This window comes from Eleutherodactylus coqui, chromosome 2 (assembly GCF_035609145.1).
Source record: "Eleutherodactylus coqui strain aEleCoq1 chromosome 2, aEleCoq1.hap1, whole genome shotgun sequence".
Classification (NCBI taxonomy): Eukaryota; Metazoa; Chordata; class Amphibia; order Anura; family Eleutherodactylidae; genus Eleutherodactylus; species Eleutherodactylus coqui.
The window spans coordinates 2,553,550-2,570,884 of NC_089838.1; the positions used below are offsets into that span (position 1 = coordinate 2,553,550).

At 46.4% G+C, this 17,335-nt stretch overlaps 1 protein-coding gene across 1 annotated transcript in view; it reads right to left on the reverse strand.

The window, feature by feature from the left end:
* The window catches only part of LARGE1 (LARGE xylosyl- and glucuronyltransferase 1), a 446,230-nt gene that overhangs the window by 100,605 nt on the left and 328,290 nt on the right, over positions 1–17,335 (reverse strand). The gene's annotated exons all lie outside the window — the stretch shown is intronic.

The window sequence follows — 17,335 nt, forward strand, 5'->3', positions numbered from 1 at the left end:
GTGATAGGTGCACCTCCGTGGTAAGTGATGTGATAGATGCACCTCCGAGGTAGGTGATGTGATAGGTGCACCTCCAAGGTAGGTGATGTGATAGGTGCACCTCCAAGGTAGGTGATGTGACAGGTGCACCTCCGAGGTAGGTGATGTGATAGGTGCACCTCCAAGGTAGGTGATGTGATAGGTGCACCTCCGTGGTAAGTGATGTGATAGATACACCTCCGAGGTAGGTGATGTGATAGGTGCACCTCCAAGGTAGGTGATGTGATAGGTGCACCTCCAAGGTAGGTGATGTGATAGGTGCACCTCAGAGCTAGGTGATGTGATAGGTGCACCTCCAAGGTAGGTGATGTGATAGGTGCACCTCAGAGGTAGGTGATGTGATAGGTGCACCTCCAAGGTAGGTGATGTGATAGGTGCACCTCAGAGGTAGGTGATGTGATAGGTGCAGCTCCGAGGTAGGTGGTGTGATAGGTGCACCTCCGAGGTAGGTGATGTGATAGGTGCGCCTCCGAGGTAGGTGATGTGATAGGTGCGCCTCAGAGGTAGGTGATGTGATAGGTGCACCTCCGAGGTAGGTGGTGTGATAGGTGCACCTCCGAGGTAGGTGGTGTGATAGGTGCACCTCCGAGGTAGGTGATGTGATAGGTGCACCTCCGAGGTAGGTGGTGTGATAGGTGCACCTCAGAGGTAGGTGATGTGATAGGTGAACCTCCGAGGTAGGTAGTGTGATAGGTGCACCTCCGAGGTAGGTGATGTGATACGTGCACCTCCGTGGTAGGTGACGTGATAGGTGCACCTCTGAGGTAGGTGATGTGATAGGTGCACCTCCGAGGTAGGTGATGTGATAGGTGCACCTCCGAGGTAGGTGATGTGATAGGTGCACCTCCAAGGTAGGTGATGTGATAGGTGCACGTCCGGGTAGGTGATGTGATAGGTGCACCTCCGAGGTAGGTGAAGTGATAGGTGCACCTCCGAGGTAGGTGAAGTGATAGGTGCATCTCCGAGGCAGCTGACGTGATAAGTGCACCTCCGAGGTAAGTGATGTGATAGGTGCACCTCCAAGGTAGGTGATGTGGTAGGTGCACCTCCGTGGTAAGTGATGTGATAGGTGCACCTCTGAGGTAACTAACGTGATAGGTACACCTCCAAGGTAGGTGATGTGATAGGTGCACCTCCGAGGTAGCTGACGTGATAGGTGCACCTCCAAGGTAGGTGATGTGATAGGTGCACCTCCGAGGTAGGTGATGTGATAGGTGCACCTCTGAAGTAGCTGATGTGATAGGTACACCTCCAAGGTAGGTGATGTGATAGGTGTACCTCCGAGGTAGGTGATGTGATAGGTGCACCTCTGAAGTAGCTGACGTGATAGGTACACCTCCAAGGTAGGTGATGTGATAGGTGCACCTCCGTGGTAAGTGATGTGATAGATACACCTCCGAGGTAGGTGGTGTGATAGATGCAGGTTCCTCCTCTAAGACCCACACTTACTTGACCTTCAGATCATAACCCTGCTCGCGGCCCTGATGTATGCAGTGGCTGGAGATGGCAGAAATCAGCCTCCTGACCACCTTGTACTGAGAAGTATTCCTGTGTTGGCCAAGATGGGAATACACCTTCAACTGCTATGTAACAGCCAACGGTAAATTTACGTCGCTGCTTCCTGGGCTCTGTGCAGCAGCAACATAAATTTATGTCAGGCATTGCGCCATCTCCTTTTCACGGCGGGTAAGAACTCGAAGAGGCTGTTAATAATATCCCAGTTGGGTGTCATCCGTAGAACTTGATTGGTTCAGGTCCTGCTGATGTCATCAATAATAGCCAATCACAGTGATGTCCAGGAAGGTTTGTATACTACAAACTTTCCAGGCATGTTAGCGCTCTAACATTCAGTACCTCCACCTCATTAGGTGGTAAGCTCCTTTGCAGGGACTCCCCTCTATAGAGGTACTCAGCAGGCAGGTGGGCAGTTGGCCCCTACACCTCCTTTTCATGACCCTCAGGCCAACAAAGGCCAGACCCTTCTGTCCTGAGGGCCCCTGTTCAGTCTTTTGCTATGGGACCCCTCTTTGGTTAAGAGTAAAGCCCTTCTGTAATTAAACGTAAGGTTGGTTCTTTGTGATCAGCGTCTCCTCGTTAACGCCGCTTTCCCCCTCTTGTTGCAGAACGCGGTGCATCAGGTTATACGAGTCATTAATGGGCTGTAAAATGGATGCGAAGCCTTAATTAAACATTTCAGCCACTTGAGAAGACGAGGAAGCCGATCTCAGGCTAATCTGCACTTGGAGGATTTGGGCGACCGTCCTTGAAGACTCTTAGCAAATTAAGGGAGTTCAGGGGTGTGAATACTTATCAAGGCCAACGCGAGGACGCAAGTAAATAACAGCTGAGCTGCAGTAATGCCTTAAAGTGCCGGTACTGAAGCCTACAGAAAAATGCAGAATGGCCCTAAACACCCAGCGTAGCCCAAAGGGCGACTTTTGTATGCCAGAAAACTGATGTACGAAAGATGACGGATCCGCCCAGTTGTCGTTAGAAAATAAGAGCCGCTCTATCTCCGCTGCCTCCTCTGCTGGTTCATCACACCGTCGTGTGCTCCTCAGCGTGACTACTTTATGGAAGTCCCAAACCACCGTATATTGACCTATATTACTCTTTGCAGAAGGCTGTAGCATACACCCATGACCCCCGTCTGTGATCCGGCTCTGGACGCCAATCTGGGACCCTTGTGGAGTTTCCGTGAATATTAACAAGATCTGATCTGTTTTATACGGGGGGATGTAGAACATATTCAGAGCAGTGAAGGCGGCTTTTCATTGGCTGAAACTAAGAGCCATCGTGCAATGGGGCAAATCCATGTTTCCAAGAAACATAAATGGCACCTATTTCCACTGTGAATTTTTGCAGTCATACGCACGGGGTGTGGGCGGTCGTTGGGTTAGCCATGATATGTGCAGTGCCAGCCTTAGGTTGGATGGCGCCCTATACTGAATTATTTTTGGCACCCCCTGTTGTGAGAAGAAAATGATGGGCTGTCTTCCCGCATCTCGCAGAAAGCAGCAAGATAGCAGCATACCCACTACAGGATAGCTTAGTGAATAAATACTTACCAGAACCAAGCTCAATACATGAATAAAACCCCAGAACCAAGCTCAGAACCGCCTTATGGCAATTGTGCCTGTTCTGCACCTCATCAGGTACTGACTGCATTTTTGGCTCTTTTCCAGAACCATAGTGCATAGATACAATACCAAAACCAAGTTCATAAAATAAATACAATGATAAAGCTTTGGTCCGGTGCCACCAGAGGAGCAAAATGTGATTGTTCCCAGCAAGAGAAACCAGATAGTCTTGTAGATATGAGACCTTTTAATGGCCAACAAAAACACATGATGTTACAGCGAGCTTCCGAACCAACGCAGGGCTCTTCGTCAGGCCTAAATGTCTATCAAAGTCGTTGATTCCTGGGTATCCGGGTGGCTCTGGTGATTGCTGGGTATCCTGGTGGCTCTCGTGATTGCTGGGTATCCTGGTGGCTCTCGTGATTGCTGGGTATCCTGGTGGCTCTGGGGGTTCCTGGGGATCCTGGTGGCTCTGGGGGTTCCTGGGGATCCTGGTGGCTCTGGGGATTCCTGGGGATCCTGGTGGCTCTCTTGATTCCTGGGGATCCTGGTGGCTCTCTTGATTCCTGGGGATCCTGGTGGCTCTCTTGATTCCTGGGGATCCTGGTGGCTCTCTTGATTCCTGGGGATCCTGGTGGCTCTCTTGATTCCTGGGGATCCTGGTGGCTCTCTTGATTCCTGGGGATCCTGGTGGCTCTCTTGATTCCTGGGGATCCTGGTGGCTCTCTTGATTCCTGGGGATCCTGGTGGCTCTCTTGATTCCTGGGGATCCTGGTGGCTCTCTTGATTCCTGGGGATCCTGGTGGCTCTCTTGATTCCTGGGGATCCTGGTGGCTCTCTTGATTCCTGGGGATCCTGGTGGCTCTGGTGATTCCTGGGGATCCTGGTGGCTCTGGTGATTCCTGGGTATCCTGGTGGCTCTGGTGATTCCTGGGTATCCTGGTGGCTCTGGGGATTCCTGGGGATCCTGGTGGCTCTGGTGATTCATGGGTATCCTGATGGCTCTGGTGATTCCTGGGTATCCTGGTGGCTCTGGTGATTCCTTGGTATCCTGATGGCTCTGGTGATTCCTGGGTTACCGGGTGGCTCTGGTGATTCCTGGGTAACCTGGAGGCTCTGGTGATTTCTGGGTTTCTGGGTGGCTCTGGTGATTCCAGAGCATCCTGGTGGTTCTGGTGATTCCTAAACCTCCGGGTTGTTCTGGTGATTCCTGAGCCTCTGGGTGGTTTTGGTAATTCCTGAGCATCCGGGTGGCTCTGGTGATTCCTGAGCATCCGGTGGCTCTGGTGATTCCTGAGCACCCGGGTGGTTCTAGGGATTCCTGAGCATCCGGGTGGCTATAGGGATTCCTGGGTATCCGGGTGGCTATAGGGATTCCTGGGTATCCAGGTGGCTCTAGGGATTCCTCGGTATCCGGGTGGCTCTAGGGATTCCTCGGTATCCGGGTGGCTCTAGGGATTCCTCGGTATCTCGGTGGCTCTGGTGATTTCTGGGTATCCTGGTGGCTCTGGTGATTTCTGGGTATCCTGGTGGCTCTGCTGATTTGGTCATCAGTTGAGGTGGGATGGTTGCCCTGATTTATAAATGTCCTTTTCAGATGGTGTAGATGTTCCTCTGTCTGTTGGGTTGGAGCAGATCCGGATGTATCTGATGGCCTGGCTGTAGATGATGGACTGTTTGATGTGTTTAGGATGGGAACTGCCCCATCTGAGGTATGTGGGCCGATCAATCGGTTTTCTGTATAGGGATGTCTGTAATAAGTTGTTTGAAATCTTTATTTTGGTGTCCAAAAAGTTGATTTCGGTATACGGGTAGCTTAATGTCAGGTTTATGGTGGGGTGGAATGCATTGAATCTTCATGGTATTTTATTAGTTCTTGTTTGGTGTTGGTCCAGATGATTATGATGTCATCAGTGTAACAGAAGTAGGCCAATGGTTTGCTGGGGCAGGAGGCCAGAAAGTCACTCCCCGATTTTGCCATGAAAAGTTTGTCATATTGCGGTGCCATTTTACTGCCCGGCGGTTCCGGTGAGTTGCAGGAATATCTCTTTGCCAAAGCAGAAATAATTGTGCGTGAGGATGAATCTCAAAACCAAACTCAAAACATAAATACAGAACCAAACTCGGTACATAGATACAATACCAGAACCAAGCTCATAATATAAATACAACACCAGAACCAAGCTCATAACGTAACTCCAGCACAAACCAGCCTCAGTACAGAACCAAGATCATAACACAATTACAGTTACACAACTAAGGATTGTGCTGTGGGGGTGCTAATGGGCTGACAGTGGGATCTCTGGACATCAGAGGGGTGGAGACTGAACAGGAGGAAGAGGAGGATTTATGTAGCTTCACAAAACGCTTCTGCACAGAGGAAGATCTTCTGGCGATCGATCCCAGCCGACATCCACCTGATCCCCTCCCACAAGCTGATCTGCTCTAATTAAGTGCATTTCAGTGATTTGTAACACACCTCGTCACCCACTGCAATGCCGTGGTGCGTTAAAAAACGCTGTTGAACAAGTTTGAAAATGCCATTCAAAAAAGCTGTACAATGCCGCGTTTAAAACCGCAATGTTTTCCCGCCGCCTGTGTGAGAGCAGCGGCGGTCCTTGTTTACACGGCGCAGCAGGCAGCAGATTGGAAACAGTGAAAACCGCGATGATTACAAATCAGATCGCAGCTTATTCATAACCTAAAGCCCCCCGCACACAGGCGGAAATTCCAGCCTATGATTCTCCGCGGCCAGCCTATCTATCAGATAGAGCTGACCGGTGGAGATTCGGCAGCGGCTCCCATGTCAGAGATGTGCCGCGGGACTTCGCAACGCCCGTGGACAGGGGGCCTTACACTCGCATGCAGTCCACGCAATCCCTCTGTGAGATAAACACATCAGCCAAACAAACCTCTTCCTGTCTTGTTTGTTACAATGTATCAGTGCAGGTTGTCTGTATCAGCCTGAAGCCCACAGATACAACTGTAACAAGTCCCCAGCTGTGAGAAGAATCATATCTACTTGGATTTCCAATCTACATACAAAAGGATTCACTGACAGCAAGTGGAGATCTTGAAAATAGTGAAGAATTGAAACTCTAAGTAACTTTGAAAGTCACAGAAGTTTTTATTAGGAAACGAGGCCCCCTTTACCTCCAGTAACTGATCTTCATAGGACTGCAGAGATAAAGCCGCCCCCCGCCTCGCCGGTACATAACACATTACGTCCCCCGTCCTCTGCCACCCTCCTGCATGCTGTGAGCTCAGGCTGGCGGTTGAAGCTGACATTTCAAGCTGTTTCTACACTATGCTAAACCAACAGCGCTGCCTTGTGATTTACATTTCGCCCTGAGGAGCCGGGGGCCGGCGCTGGTCCCAGCCGCACCTCCTGGGAATTACATTACCAAGTGAGCAGACAGACCGAAAAACGCTAAATGAGAAAACTGTATCTTCAAAACCAACCTCCCCGCAGACACCGAAGTGGAGGGATCTGTCAGAGGCTTCCCTACTGCTACCATATGTGGAATCAGACTTCAAACACGGCCAGCGTATGGATGACTGTCATCTGCCACCGCCATGTTATACCGTATATACTATACTACAGAGAAGGGGGAGCAGAACACGTAATGGAAAGTAACAGCTTGTGACATAGGAGGCAGTATTATAGTAGTTATATTCTTGTACATAGGGGGCAGTATTATAGTAGTTATATTCTTGTACATAGGGGGCAGTATTATAGTAGTTATATTCTTGTACATAGGGGGCAGTATTATAGTAGTTATATTCTTGTACATAGGGGGCAGTATTATAGTAGTTATATTCTTGTACATAGGGGGCAGTATTATAGTAGTTATATTCTTGTACATTGGGGGCAGTATTATAGTAGTTATATTCTTGTACATAGGGGGCAGTATTATAGTAGTTATATTCTTGTACATAGGGGGCAGTATTATAGTAGTTATATTCTTGTACATAGGGAGCAGTATTATAGTAGTTATATTCTTGTACATAGGAGCAGTATTATAGTAGTTATATTCTTGTACATAGGGGGCAGTATTATAGTAGTTATATTCTTGTACATAGGGGGCAGTATTAAAGTAGTTATATTCTTGTACATAGAGGGCAGTATTATAGTAGTTATATTCTTGTACATAGGAGCAGTATTATAGTAGTTATATTCTTGTACATAGGGGGCAGTATTATAGTAGTTATATTCTTGTACATAGGAGCAGTATTATAATAGTTATATTCTTGTACATAAGAGGCAGTATTATAGTAGTTATATTCTTGTACATAGGGGCAGTATTATAGTAGTTATATTCTTGTACATAGGGGGGCAGTATTATAGTAGTTATATTCTTGTACATAGGGGGTAGTATTATAGTAGTTATATTATTGTACATAGGAGGCAGTATTATAGTAGTTATATTCTGGTACATAGGGGGCAGTATTATAGTAGTTATATTCCTGTACATAGGAGGCAGTATTATAGTAGTTATATTCTTGTACATAGGAGCAGTATTATAGTAGTTATATTCCTGTACATAGGAGGCAGTATTATAGTAGTTATATTCTTGTACATAGGAGCAGTATTATAGTAGTTATATTCTTGTACATAGGGGGCAGTATTATAGTAGTTATATTCTTGTACATAGGAGCAGTATTATAATAGTTATATTCTTGTACATAAGAGGCAGTATTATAGTAGTTATATTCTTGTACATAGGGGGTAGTATTATAGTAGTTATATTATTGTACATAGGAGGCAGTATTATAGTAGTTATATTCTGGTACATAGGGGGCAGTATTATAGTAGTTATATTCCTGTACATAGGGAGCAGTATTATAGTAGTTATATTGTTGTATATAGGGGGCAGTATTGTAGTAGTTATATTCTTGTACGTAGGGGGCAGTATTATAGTAGTTATATTCTTGTACGTAGGAGGCAGTATTATAGTAGTTATATTCTTGTACATAGGGGGCAGTATTATAGTAGTTATATTCTGGTACATAGGAGGCAGTATTATAGTAGTTATATTCTGGTACATAGGGGGCAGTATTATAGTAGTTATATTCTTGTACATAGGGGGCAGTATTATAGTAGTTATATTCTTGTACATAGGGGCAGTATTATAGTAGTTATATTCTAGTACATAGGAGGCAGTATTATAATAGGTATATTCGTGTACGTAGTGGACACTATTATAGCAGTTATATTCGTGTGCATAGGGGACAGTATTATAGTAGTTATATTCTTGTACATAGGGGGCAGTATTATAGTAGTTATATTCTTGTAGATAGGGAGCAGTATTATAGTAGTTATATTCTTGTACATAGGGAGCAGTATTATAGTAGTTATATTCTTGTACATAGGGAGCAGTATTATAGTGGTTATATTCTTGTACATAGGGGGCAGTATTATAGTAGTTATATTCTTGTACATAGGGGCAGTATTATAGTAGTTATATTCTTGTACATAGGGGCAGTATTATAGTAGTTATATTCTTGTACATAGGGGGCAGTATTATAGTAATTATATTCTTGTACATAGGGGCAGTATTATAGTAGTTATCTTCTTGTACATAGGGGGCAGTATTATAGTAGTTATATTCTTGTACATAGGGGCAGTATTATAGTAGTTATATTCTTGTACATAGGAGCCGTATTATAGTAGTTATATTCTTGTACATAGTAGGCAGTATTATAGTAGTTATATTCTTGTACATAGGGGCAGTATTATAGTAGTTATATTCTTGTACATAGGAGGCAGTATTATAGTAGTTATATTCTTGTACATAAGAGCAGTATTATAGTAGTTATATTCTTGTACATAGGGGCAGTATTATAGTGGTTATATTCTTGTACATAGGGGCAGTATTATAGTGGTTATATTCTTGTACATAGGGAGCAGTATTATAGTGGTTATATTCTTGTACATAGGGGCAGTATTATAGTGGTTATATTCTTGTACATAGGGGGCAGTATTATAGTGGTTATATTCTTGTACATAGGGGGCAGTATTATAGTAGTTATATTCTTGTATATAGGAGCAGTATTATAGTAGTTATATTCTTGTACATAGGGGGCAGTATTATAGTAGTTATATTCTTGTACATAGGGGCAGTATTATAGTAGTTATATTCTTGTACATAGGGAGCAGTATTATAGTGGTTATATTCTTGTACATAGGGGGCAGTATTATAGTAGTTATATTCTAGTACATAGGAGGCAGTATTATAATAGGTATATTCGTGTACCAAGTGGACAGTATTATAGCAGTTATATTCGTGTGCATAGGGGACAGTATTATAGTAGTTATATTCTTGTACATAGGGGGCAGTATTATAGTAGTTATATTCTTGTAGATAGGGAGCAGTATTATAGTAGTTATATTCTTGTACATAGGAGCAGTATTATAGTAGTTATATTCTTGTACATAGGGGGCAGTATTATAGTAGTTATATTCTTGTACATAGGGGGCAGTATTATAGTAGTTATATTCTTGTACATAGGAGGCAGTATTATAGTAGTTATATTCTTGTACATACTGAGCAGTATTATAGTAGTTATATTCTTGTACATAGGGGCAGTATTATAGTAGTTATATTCTTGTACATAGAGGGCAGTATTATAGTAGTTATATTCTTGTACATACTGAGCAGTATTATAGTAGTTATATTCTTGTACATAGGAGGCAGTATTATAGTAGTTATATTCTTGTACATAGGGGGCAGTATTATAGTAGTTATATTCTTGTACATAGGGAGCAGTATTATAGTAGTTATATTCTTGTACATAGAGGGCAGTATTATAGTAGTTATATTCTTGTACATAGGGGGCAGTATTATAGTAGTTATATTCTTGTACATAGGGGGCAGTATTATAGTAGTTATATTCTTGTACATAGGAGGCAGTATTATAGTAGTTATATTCTTGTACATAGGAGGCAGTATTATAGTAGTTATATTCTTGTACATAGAGGGCAGTATTATAGTAGTTATATTCTTGTACATAGGGGGCAGTATTATAGTACTTATATTCTTGTACATAGCGGGCAGTATTATAGTAGTTATATTCTTGTACATAGGAGGCAGTATTATAGTAGTTATATTCCTGTACATAGGGGGCAGTATTATAGTAGTTATATTCTTGTACATAGGGGCAGTATTATAGTAGTCAGTAGTATGTCTGTATCCATTGACCCTACAAGTAGATGTGTATGTAAATAACCCATATAAAACAGCACATAACATGAGTTAGGTGCCATTCTGATGGAAAGTCATGACAACCAATACGGATGCCAAATGGGCTGTAATTCAGTTGTGCCATGAAGCTACATCCCCCGTCACAGGGAAGAGGACTTGACCCAAGGCCGTCATCTGCTGGCCATAAACACCCATAATATTAAGGGGAGGAAAACAGATTGTTTTGCAGTAATTTGTCCTGATTAATGATGCAGTGTGTCACATATTGAAGCTGGGAACATAATCGATGAGTTATGGCCTCCTACGCTGTGCCAATGTAAACCATACTTGGTGGCATAGCCGGAGGGTGGTACAGTCGCCACTGGCTCTCTCTATAAGGAGTTCCCTCCTCACACAGGTCGGATTTCCATTTTTCTTATACAGAAACTGATATAACGTAGAAACGGCTGAATTAAAGTTTTTAACCAGAGGACGACTGACGGGTGCACATTTTTCTTTATTTTAGAGCAAAGCACCCCATCCTGGCACACTGGCTTTAATTCATATTGGCATGCAAAGAAAAACCAGCATTATAAGGTTTAATTGCATCAAAGAGGCCTCCATCATTTCCTGGGCAGCTGGCACCTGTGAACATCAGCGCCGCTGCCAATCGAAGATTCACTGTTACCGAGCAGATGATCACCAAGGCTGCTTTAACTATGCAGTCTTTTGGTGGCCCAGAGCAAAATACCGGGTACATGTGTGCCAGTCCAGACTTGGTCTATAGCATATGGTCCAAAAATGGTGCCTTAATGCTAAGAAGGGTTCGACCGGCCCTCCAGATGACAAGACGCCCAGGACTAGACAAGACGTGTAACAAGGGACATCCCAAGCTAAAGTTAACTGTGAAAGGGATCACATGCTGCTGGGTATGGCAAGGGAAGGGCAAAAGGTAGAGCTTCCGGCTTTCAAAGGCCAAAAAGAGTGAAAATCCGTGGGGCGAGTGCAGCAAGTTTTTTACATTAAGCCACACCTCTAACCGTGCCCAATTCTGCCTAGTCACCTTTGTGCCACCACACAGTAATAGTGCCATCCCTTCTGTAGCACTCGGTAGTGGTGCCTCCTCAGTGCCCCACACAGTGACAGTGCCTCTTTGTGGCATACACACTTTCCTCTTGACCAGGTCACTAAACTAATACAGACCCCAGAGCAGCCTCCCCTAAACTAATCCAAAGCCCAGACTAGACCACCTAATTACAGACCCCAGACCAGATCTTCTAAATACAGACCCCCAAACCAACCCCTCTAAACTAATACAAACACTAGACCAGACAGCTTAAATTCAGATCCCAGACTAGACCCACTAAACTAAAAGACCCCAGACCAGACCTCAAACTCAATCCCCTAAACTAATACCGACCCCAGACCAGACCCCCTACATACAGAACGCACCTAAACTAATACCGACCCCTGACTGGACCCCCTACATACAAAACGCACCTAAACTAATACCGACCCCAGACCAGACCCCCTACATACAGAACGCACCTAAACTAATACCGACCCCAGACCAGACCCCCTACATACAAAACGCACCTAAACTAATACCGACCCCAGACCAGACCCCCTACATACAGAACGCACCTAAACTAATACCGACCCCAGACCAGACCCCCTACATACAGAACGCACCTAAACTAATACCGACCCCAGACCAGACCCCCTACATACAAAACGCACCTAAACTAATACCGACCCCAGACCAGACCCCCTACATACAGAACACACCTAAACTAATACCGACCCCAGACCAGACCCCCTACATACAGAACGCACCTAAACTAATACCGACCCCAGACCAGACCCCCTACATACAGAACACACCTAAACTAACACCGACCCCAGACCAGACCCCCTACATACAGAACGCACCTAAACTAATACCGACCCCAGACCGGACACCCTACATACAGAACGCACCTAAACTAATACCGACCCCAGACCAGACCCCGTACATACAAAACGCACCTAAACTAATACCGACCCCAGACCGGACCTCCTACATACAGAACGCACCTAAACTAATACCAACCCAGGACCAGACACCCTACATACAGAACGCACCTAAACTAATACCGACCCCAGACCAGACCCCCTACATACAGAACGCACCTAAACTAATACCGACCCCAGACCAGACCCCCTACATACAGATCACAGACCAGAAGCCCTAAATTAATACAGACCCCAAACTAAAAACTAATACAGACTCTGGGCAAAACCCCCCCCAACTAAATACCCTAAGCTAAGGTGACCAGAATTTCCAAGGGTCAATGTGGGACAGAGGGGTGTGGCCAGGGGGCGGGATTATAACAACTCGTTATAAATTGTACAGTTTCAAGAAAAGCAAATTCTGTAGCATTTCGGCATCCAATAAACAGTCAAAATTGGTACCACTGGTGCGAATTTTGACTGGAAATCAGCCACGTATCCCCTCACCTCCTCCATAGGCTTACCGCTGTCAGCGACCCCCGGCTCCTTGTTCCCAGCGGCCTGCAGTGGCCTCACCTGACCAGCATCATCTGACCAGGCAGTTGGGAACTGGAAGCCGTGGAGCGCTGACAGCGGGAAGGAGGTGAGGGGGAGCGCCGCATAGTATGACATCAGCTATGGATACACAGCTGATGTCCAGTCCAAATTCGGCCAATGGTACACATTTTGACTATTTTTTGGATGCCGAAATGCTGTGGAATTTGCAGTGGAAATTTCTTCTGCGGACATTCCACAGCATTTCCGCCACGTGTAAACATACCCGAAGGCCTCCTGCAGGCGGCTGAGTCAGATCCTGCTGCGAGAATTCTCGCAGTGGGATCGAGCCATGCCCCTGCAGTGACCAGTGTGGCTCACCCGCTCCCAGCATCTCCCTGTCAGCCAGCAGGCACATGTGCAGAGTGGAGCTGAGGCATCACCAGTGTGGGCCTCTGCAGTAATACATAGTGTCCTCAGTAGTAATAGTGATCCCCACAGTGGCTACAGTAGTAAAATAGGGCCCCCATAATGGCCTCAGTAGTAATAGTGACCCACACAGTGGACTCAGTAGTAATAGTGACCCACACAGTGGACTCAGTAGTTGAAGTGTCCCCCACAGTAGCTCGAGTAGTAATAGTGCCCCCCACAGAGGTCTCAGTAGTAATAGTGACCTTCACAGTGGGCTTAGCAGTAGTAGTTCTCTCTACAGTGGCCTCAGTAGTAATAGTGCCCCACAGTGGCCTCAGTAGTAATAGTGCCCCACACAGTGGCCTCAGTAGTAATAGTGACCCCCACAGTGGCCTCAGTAGTAATAGTGACCCCCACAGTGGCCTCAGTAGTAATAGTGACCCCCACAGTGGCCTCAGTAGTAATAGTGTACCTCACAGTGGCCTCAGTAGTAATAGTGACCCCCAGAGTGGCCTCAGTAGTAATAGTGTACCTCACAGTGGCCTCAGTAGTAATAGTGCTCTCCACAGTGGCCCAAGTAGTAATCTTGGCCCCCACAGTAACCTTAGTAGTAATAGTGTCCCCCACAGTAGCACCAGTAGTAATAGTGACCCCCACAGTGGGCTTAGCAGTAATAGTGATCCCCACAGTGGCCTCAGTAGTAATAGTGTCTCACACAGTAGCTCAAGTAGTAAAAGTGCCCCCCACAGAGGTCTCAGTAGTAATAGTGACCCCCACTGTGGCCCCAGTAGTAATAGTGACCTTCACAATGGGCATAGTAGTTCTCTCTACAGTGGCCTCAGTAGTAATATTGTGCCACACAGTGGTCTCAGTAGTAATACTGTCCCACACAGTGGCCTCAGCAGTAATAGTGCTCCCCACAGTGGTACCAGCAGTAATAGTGCTCCCCACAGTGGTACCAGCAGTAATAGTGCTCCACAGTGACCTCAGTAGTAATAGTGACCTCCACAGCAGCCTCAGTGGCAAGAGTGAGCCAAACAGTGGACTCAGTAGCAAGAATGACCTCCACAGTGGCTCCAGTAGTAATAGTGACCCCACAGTGGGCTTAGCAGTTGTAGTGCTTTCCACAATGGCCTCAGAAGTAATAGTCACCCCCACTGTGGCTTTACCAGTAATAGTGCTCCCCACAGTGGCCCGAGTAGTAATAGTGACCCCCACAGTGGCTTCAGTAGTAGCAGTGTCCCACACAGTGGCCTCAGTAGTAACAGTGCCCCCTACAGTGGCCTCAATAGTAATAGTGTTCCCCACAGTGGCCTCCGTAATAATAGTGACCCCCACAGTGGCCCCCGGTAGTAATCGTGTCCCATATAGAGTTCCCAGTAGTAATAGTGACCCTCCCCCCCAATACTAATACAGACCGCAGACCCCCTGCTACTGACTGCATTGCCTTTTTAATTATGAGAGTGCTGAAAGTCCAGCATTCCCTGTGACCCTTAAAGTAATACAGACCCCAGACCAGACCCCCATATAAATACAGACCCCCATATGAATACAGACCCCCATATAAATACAGACCCCCATATGAATACAGACCCCCATATGAATACAGACCCCCATATGAATACAGACCCCCATATAAATACAGACCCATACCCCTAAATAAACATAAACCCCCCAGGCTGTCCCCTCTCTCTGTCCCCCTGCTACTGACTGCATTGCCTTTTTAATTATGAGAGTGCTGAAAGTCCTGCATTCCCTGTGACCCTTAAAGTAATATAGACCCCAGACCAGACCCCCATATAAATACAGACCCCCATATGAATACAGACCCCCATATGAATACAGACCCATATCCCTAAATAAAAATACCCCCCCAGGCTGTCCCCTTCCATTGAAAGGAATGCCAACCCTGAGAGAGACAGTTTGAACTGTGAATGTCGGCTGTCATGTGGCCATTCCTACGACACTGTAAGAGCGCCTTCTGCTGGTAGTCTATGTAGCTGCAGAAGGCAGAGAGATGAGACTATAGGAAGGACCCATTCACGCGCCCTGGTTATAGATCCATACTACTGTGACCCATTACTACGGGAGCCGCGCTTGTCTGCATCTACCTAATCTTACTTTATAACCCTGTCCTGATGTTGAGGTTTATCACATATTGTAATCCAGTCGCATCCAAAGCTGCTTTCAAAAATCTGCTATTGTCCTTGAAAACTGACTTTGCTCTACTTGTGTTCCACAGTCCGATGTGACCGAGCAGCCCTAACTATGTAAATGTCATTCGAGCTCCCACAATGCACTGCTCTCTGCTATCAACTACATTCTGCATGCAGCTCTGGATGTGACTGGAGTAGAAAACGTGATATGACTCAAAAATCAGGTCAAGATATGTAAAGCGAAGCATTTTCATGACAACTCAACATTTTACGCAATTTAAGGCTCCACCCACTCGCATGATAATTCTGACCGAAGAACAGATTGACAGTCCGATTGATATGGCCCCATTTATCGGACATGGGCGGTTTATTAACTCCGACGGAAAGAACGAGTAAAAAAAAAATTTCCCGCATGTCCTCTTCTTGTTCGTGTGCAGCAGGTCCCAGACGTCGGACCGCACACGGACGGGAGACCGATGCAAGCTGCGACCGCAGAGAATATTCGATGTGTAAGAAGCCCTATGGCTTAAGCCCATGGCCGTGCCTTTGTCGTGGTCTGCAGGCGCGAACCCACGGCCAATCTACCTGCTATTTTTTTTTTCCGTGCACAATAGCGCAAAATTTAAACAGTAAAAAAAAATAATTTCGACTTGTTTATGTGCAAATCCAGTCCGTGGCGCCGAGCGTATTCGCGCACGCGCTTGTCTGTTCAAGCCCTGAACAGGGAAATGTTGCAGAACAGTGCGGTTCTCCGCGCATTCATACGCACAGCGCACGGACGGCGGAACGCACGAAAATAGAACATGCTGTGATTTTTCCGTCTCGCGGCGTCGCTGTTGGAGAAAAGTCGCCCATATAAATGCACCCGTTACATAAAATGGGTTGTATCTTCGTGCGAATTCTGTGTGTAACGCAACGCAAAAAACTCGCGTGATTTTCCCACACCTCAACAGTGCAAAAATATTCCCCCGTCCCATTAGCGCTCTGCGTCTCTTTATACTTTTGCGTATGTTCTCATGATCTCAGGCTCCAAGTATTAACCCCCCACCCCAAGATGCAAGCGCCTCGCTAATTACCGGGCGGCTGATTGAAGACTCCCCTCCCCCGCTCCTTGCGGTTCGTCAGAACATTATTCTTGCAAGGTCGTCTCCAGCACATTAACGAATCCCTGTGATGTTCGCGGCCGACCACCGCCGGGCCGCCATGACGCCGCTGCGCACATGAAGGGAAGAGACAGGCCATTCCTAATCACTTGGCGCACTCTAATTAATGGGCTGCATATTATTTTGTCCCCTGGGGGGCGCTTGTTAGAGGAATCCGAATGATCTCCAAAGTAACGAAGCGTCTTCTGTCTGCGCTCGCCCACGGGCGGGATGTCTAATCACCGTCTGATCGTTATACGCTGACAGATCGCGCCATTAGTTATTACAGCCCTGTGCAGTGCCGACACTACGACTCCCATCAGGTGCAGAGATAGCCATCCCACCCGGTGTCTGGGGGTCCCGAAGCCCCCTGTGCCAACCAGGAGTTTCAGCTATCCCATGATGCGATAAGACGCCGAGGCAGCAGGGAGGCGTCAGATCTGAGAGCTATCAGGAAAGCAGCAGAATTCTGAGTGCAGCTCTGGCTGTAACTGGAGTATAGGACATGACGTGTGCTAGAAAAGTAAAACCAAATCGCTCTGTGGATTGGAACTACGGTGCGCTGGAGGCCCAGGGACAAGTGCCACTCCCATGCCATCCTCCCATCTCAGACCCCGCTGCCTGGGTGCAGTACTACCATCCCGGGAGGCATGCTGCCAGATGTCCTGATTTCAACTCTGTGTCCTCAGCATGGTGAATGCCATCATCTTCCTGCTTCATCAGTCATGCCACCGGCAGCTTGGAGTAGACGGGCGCAACGTAGTTATGCTATGGTGCCTGGCTGAGACGCAGAGACA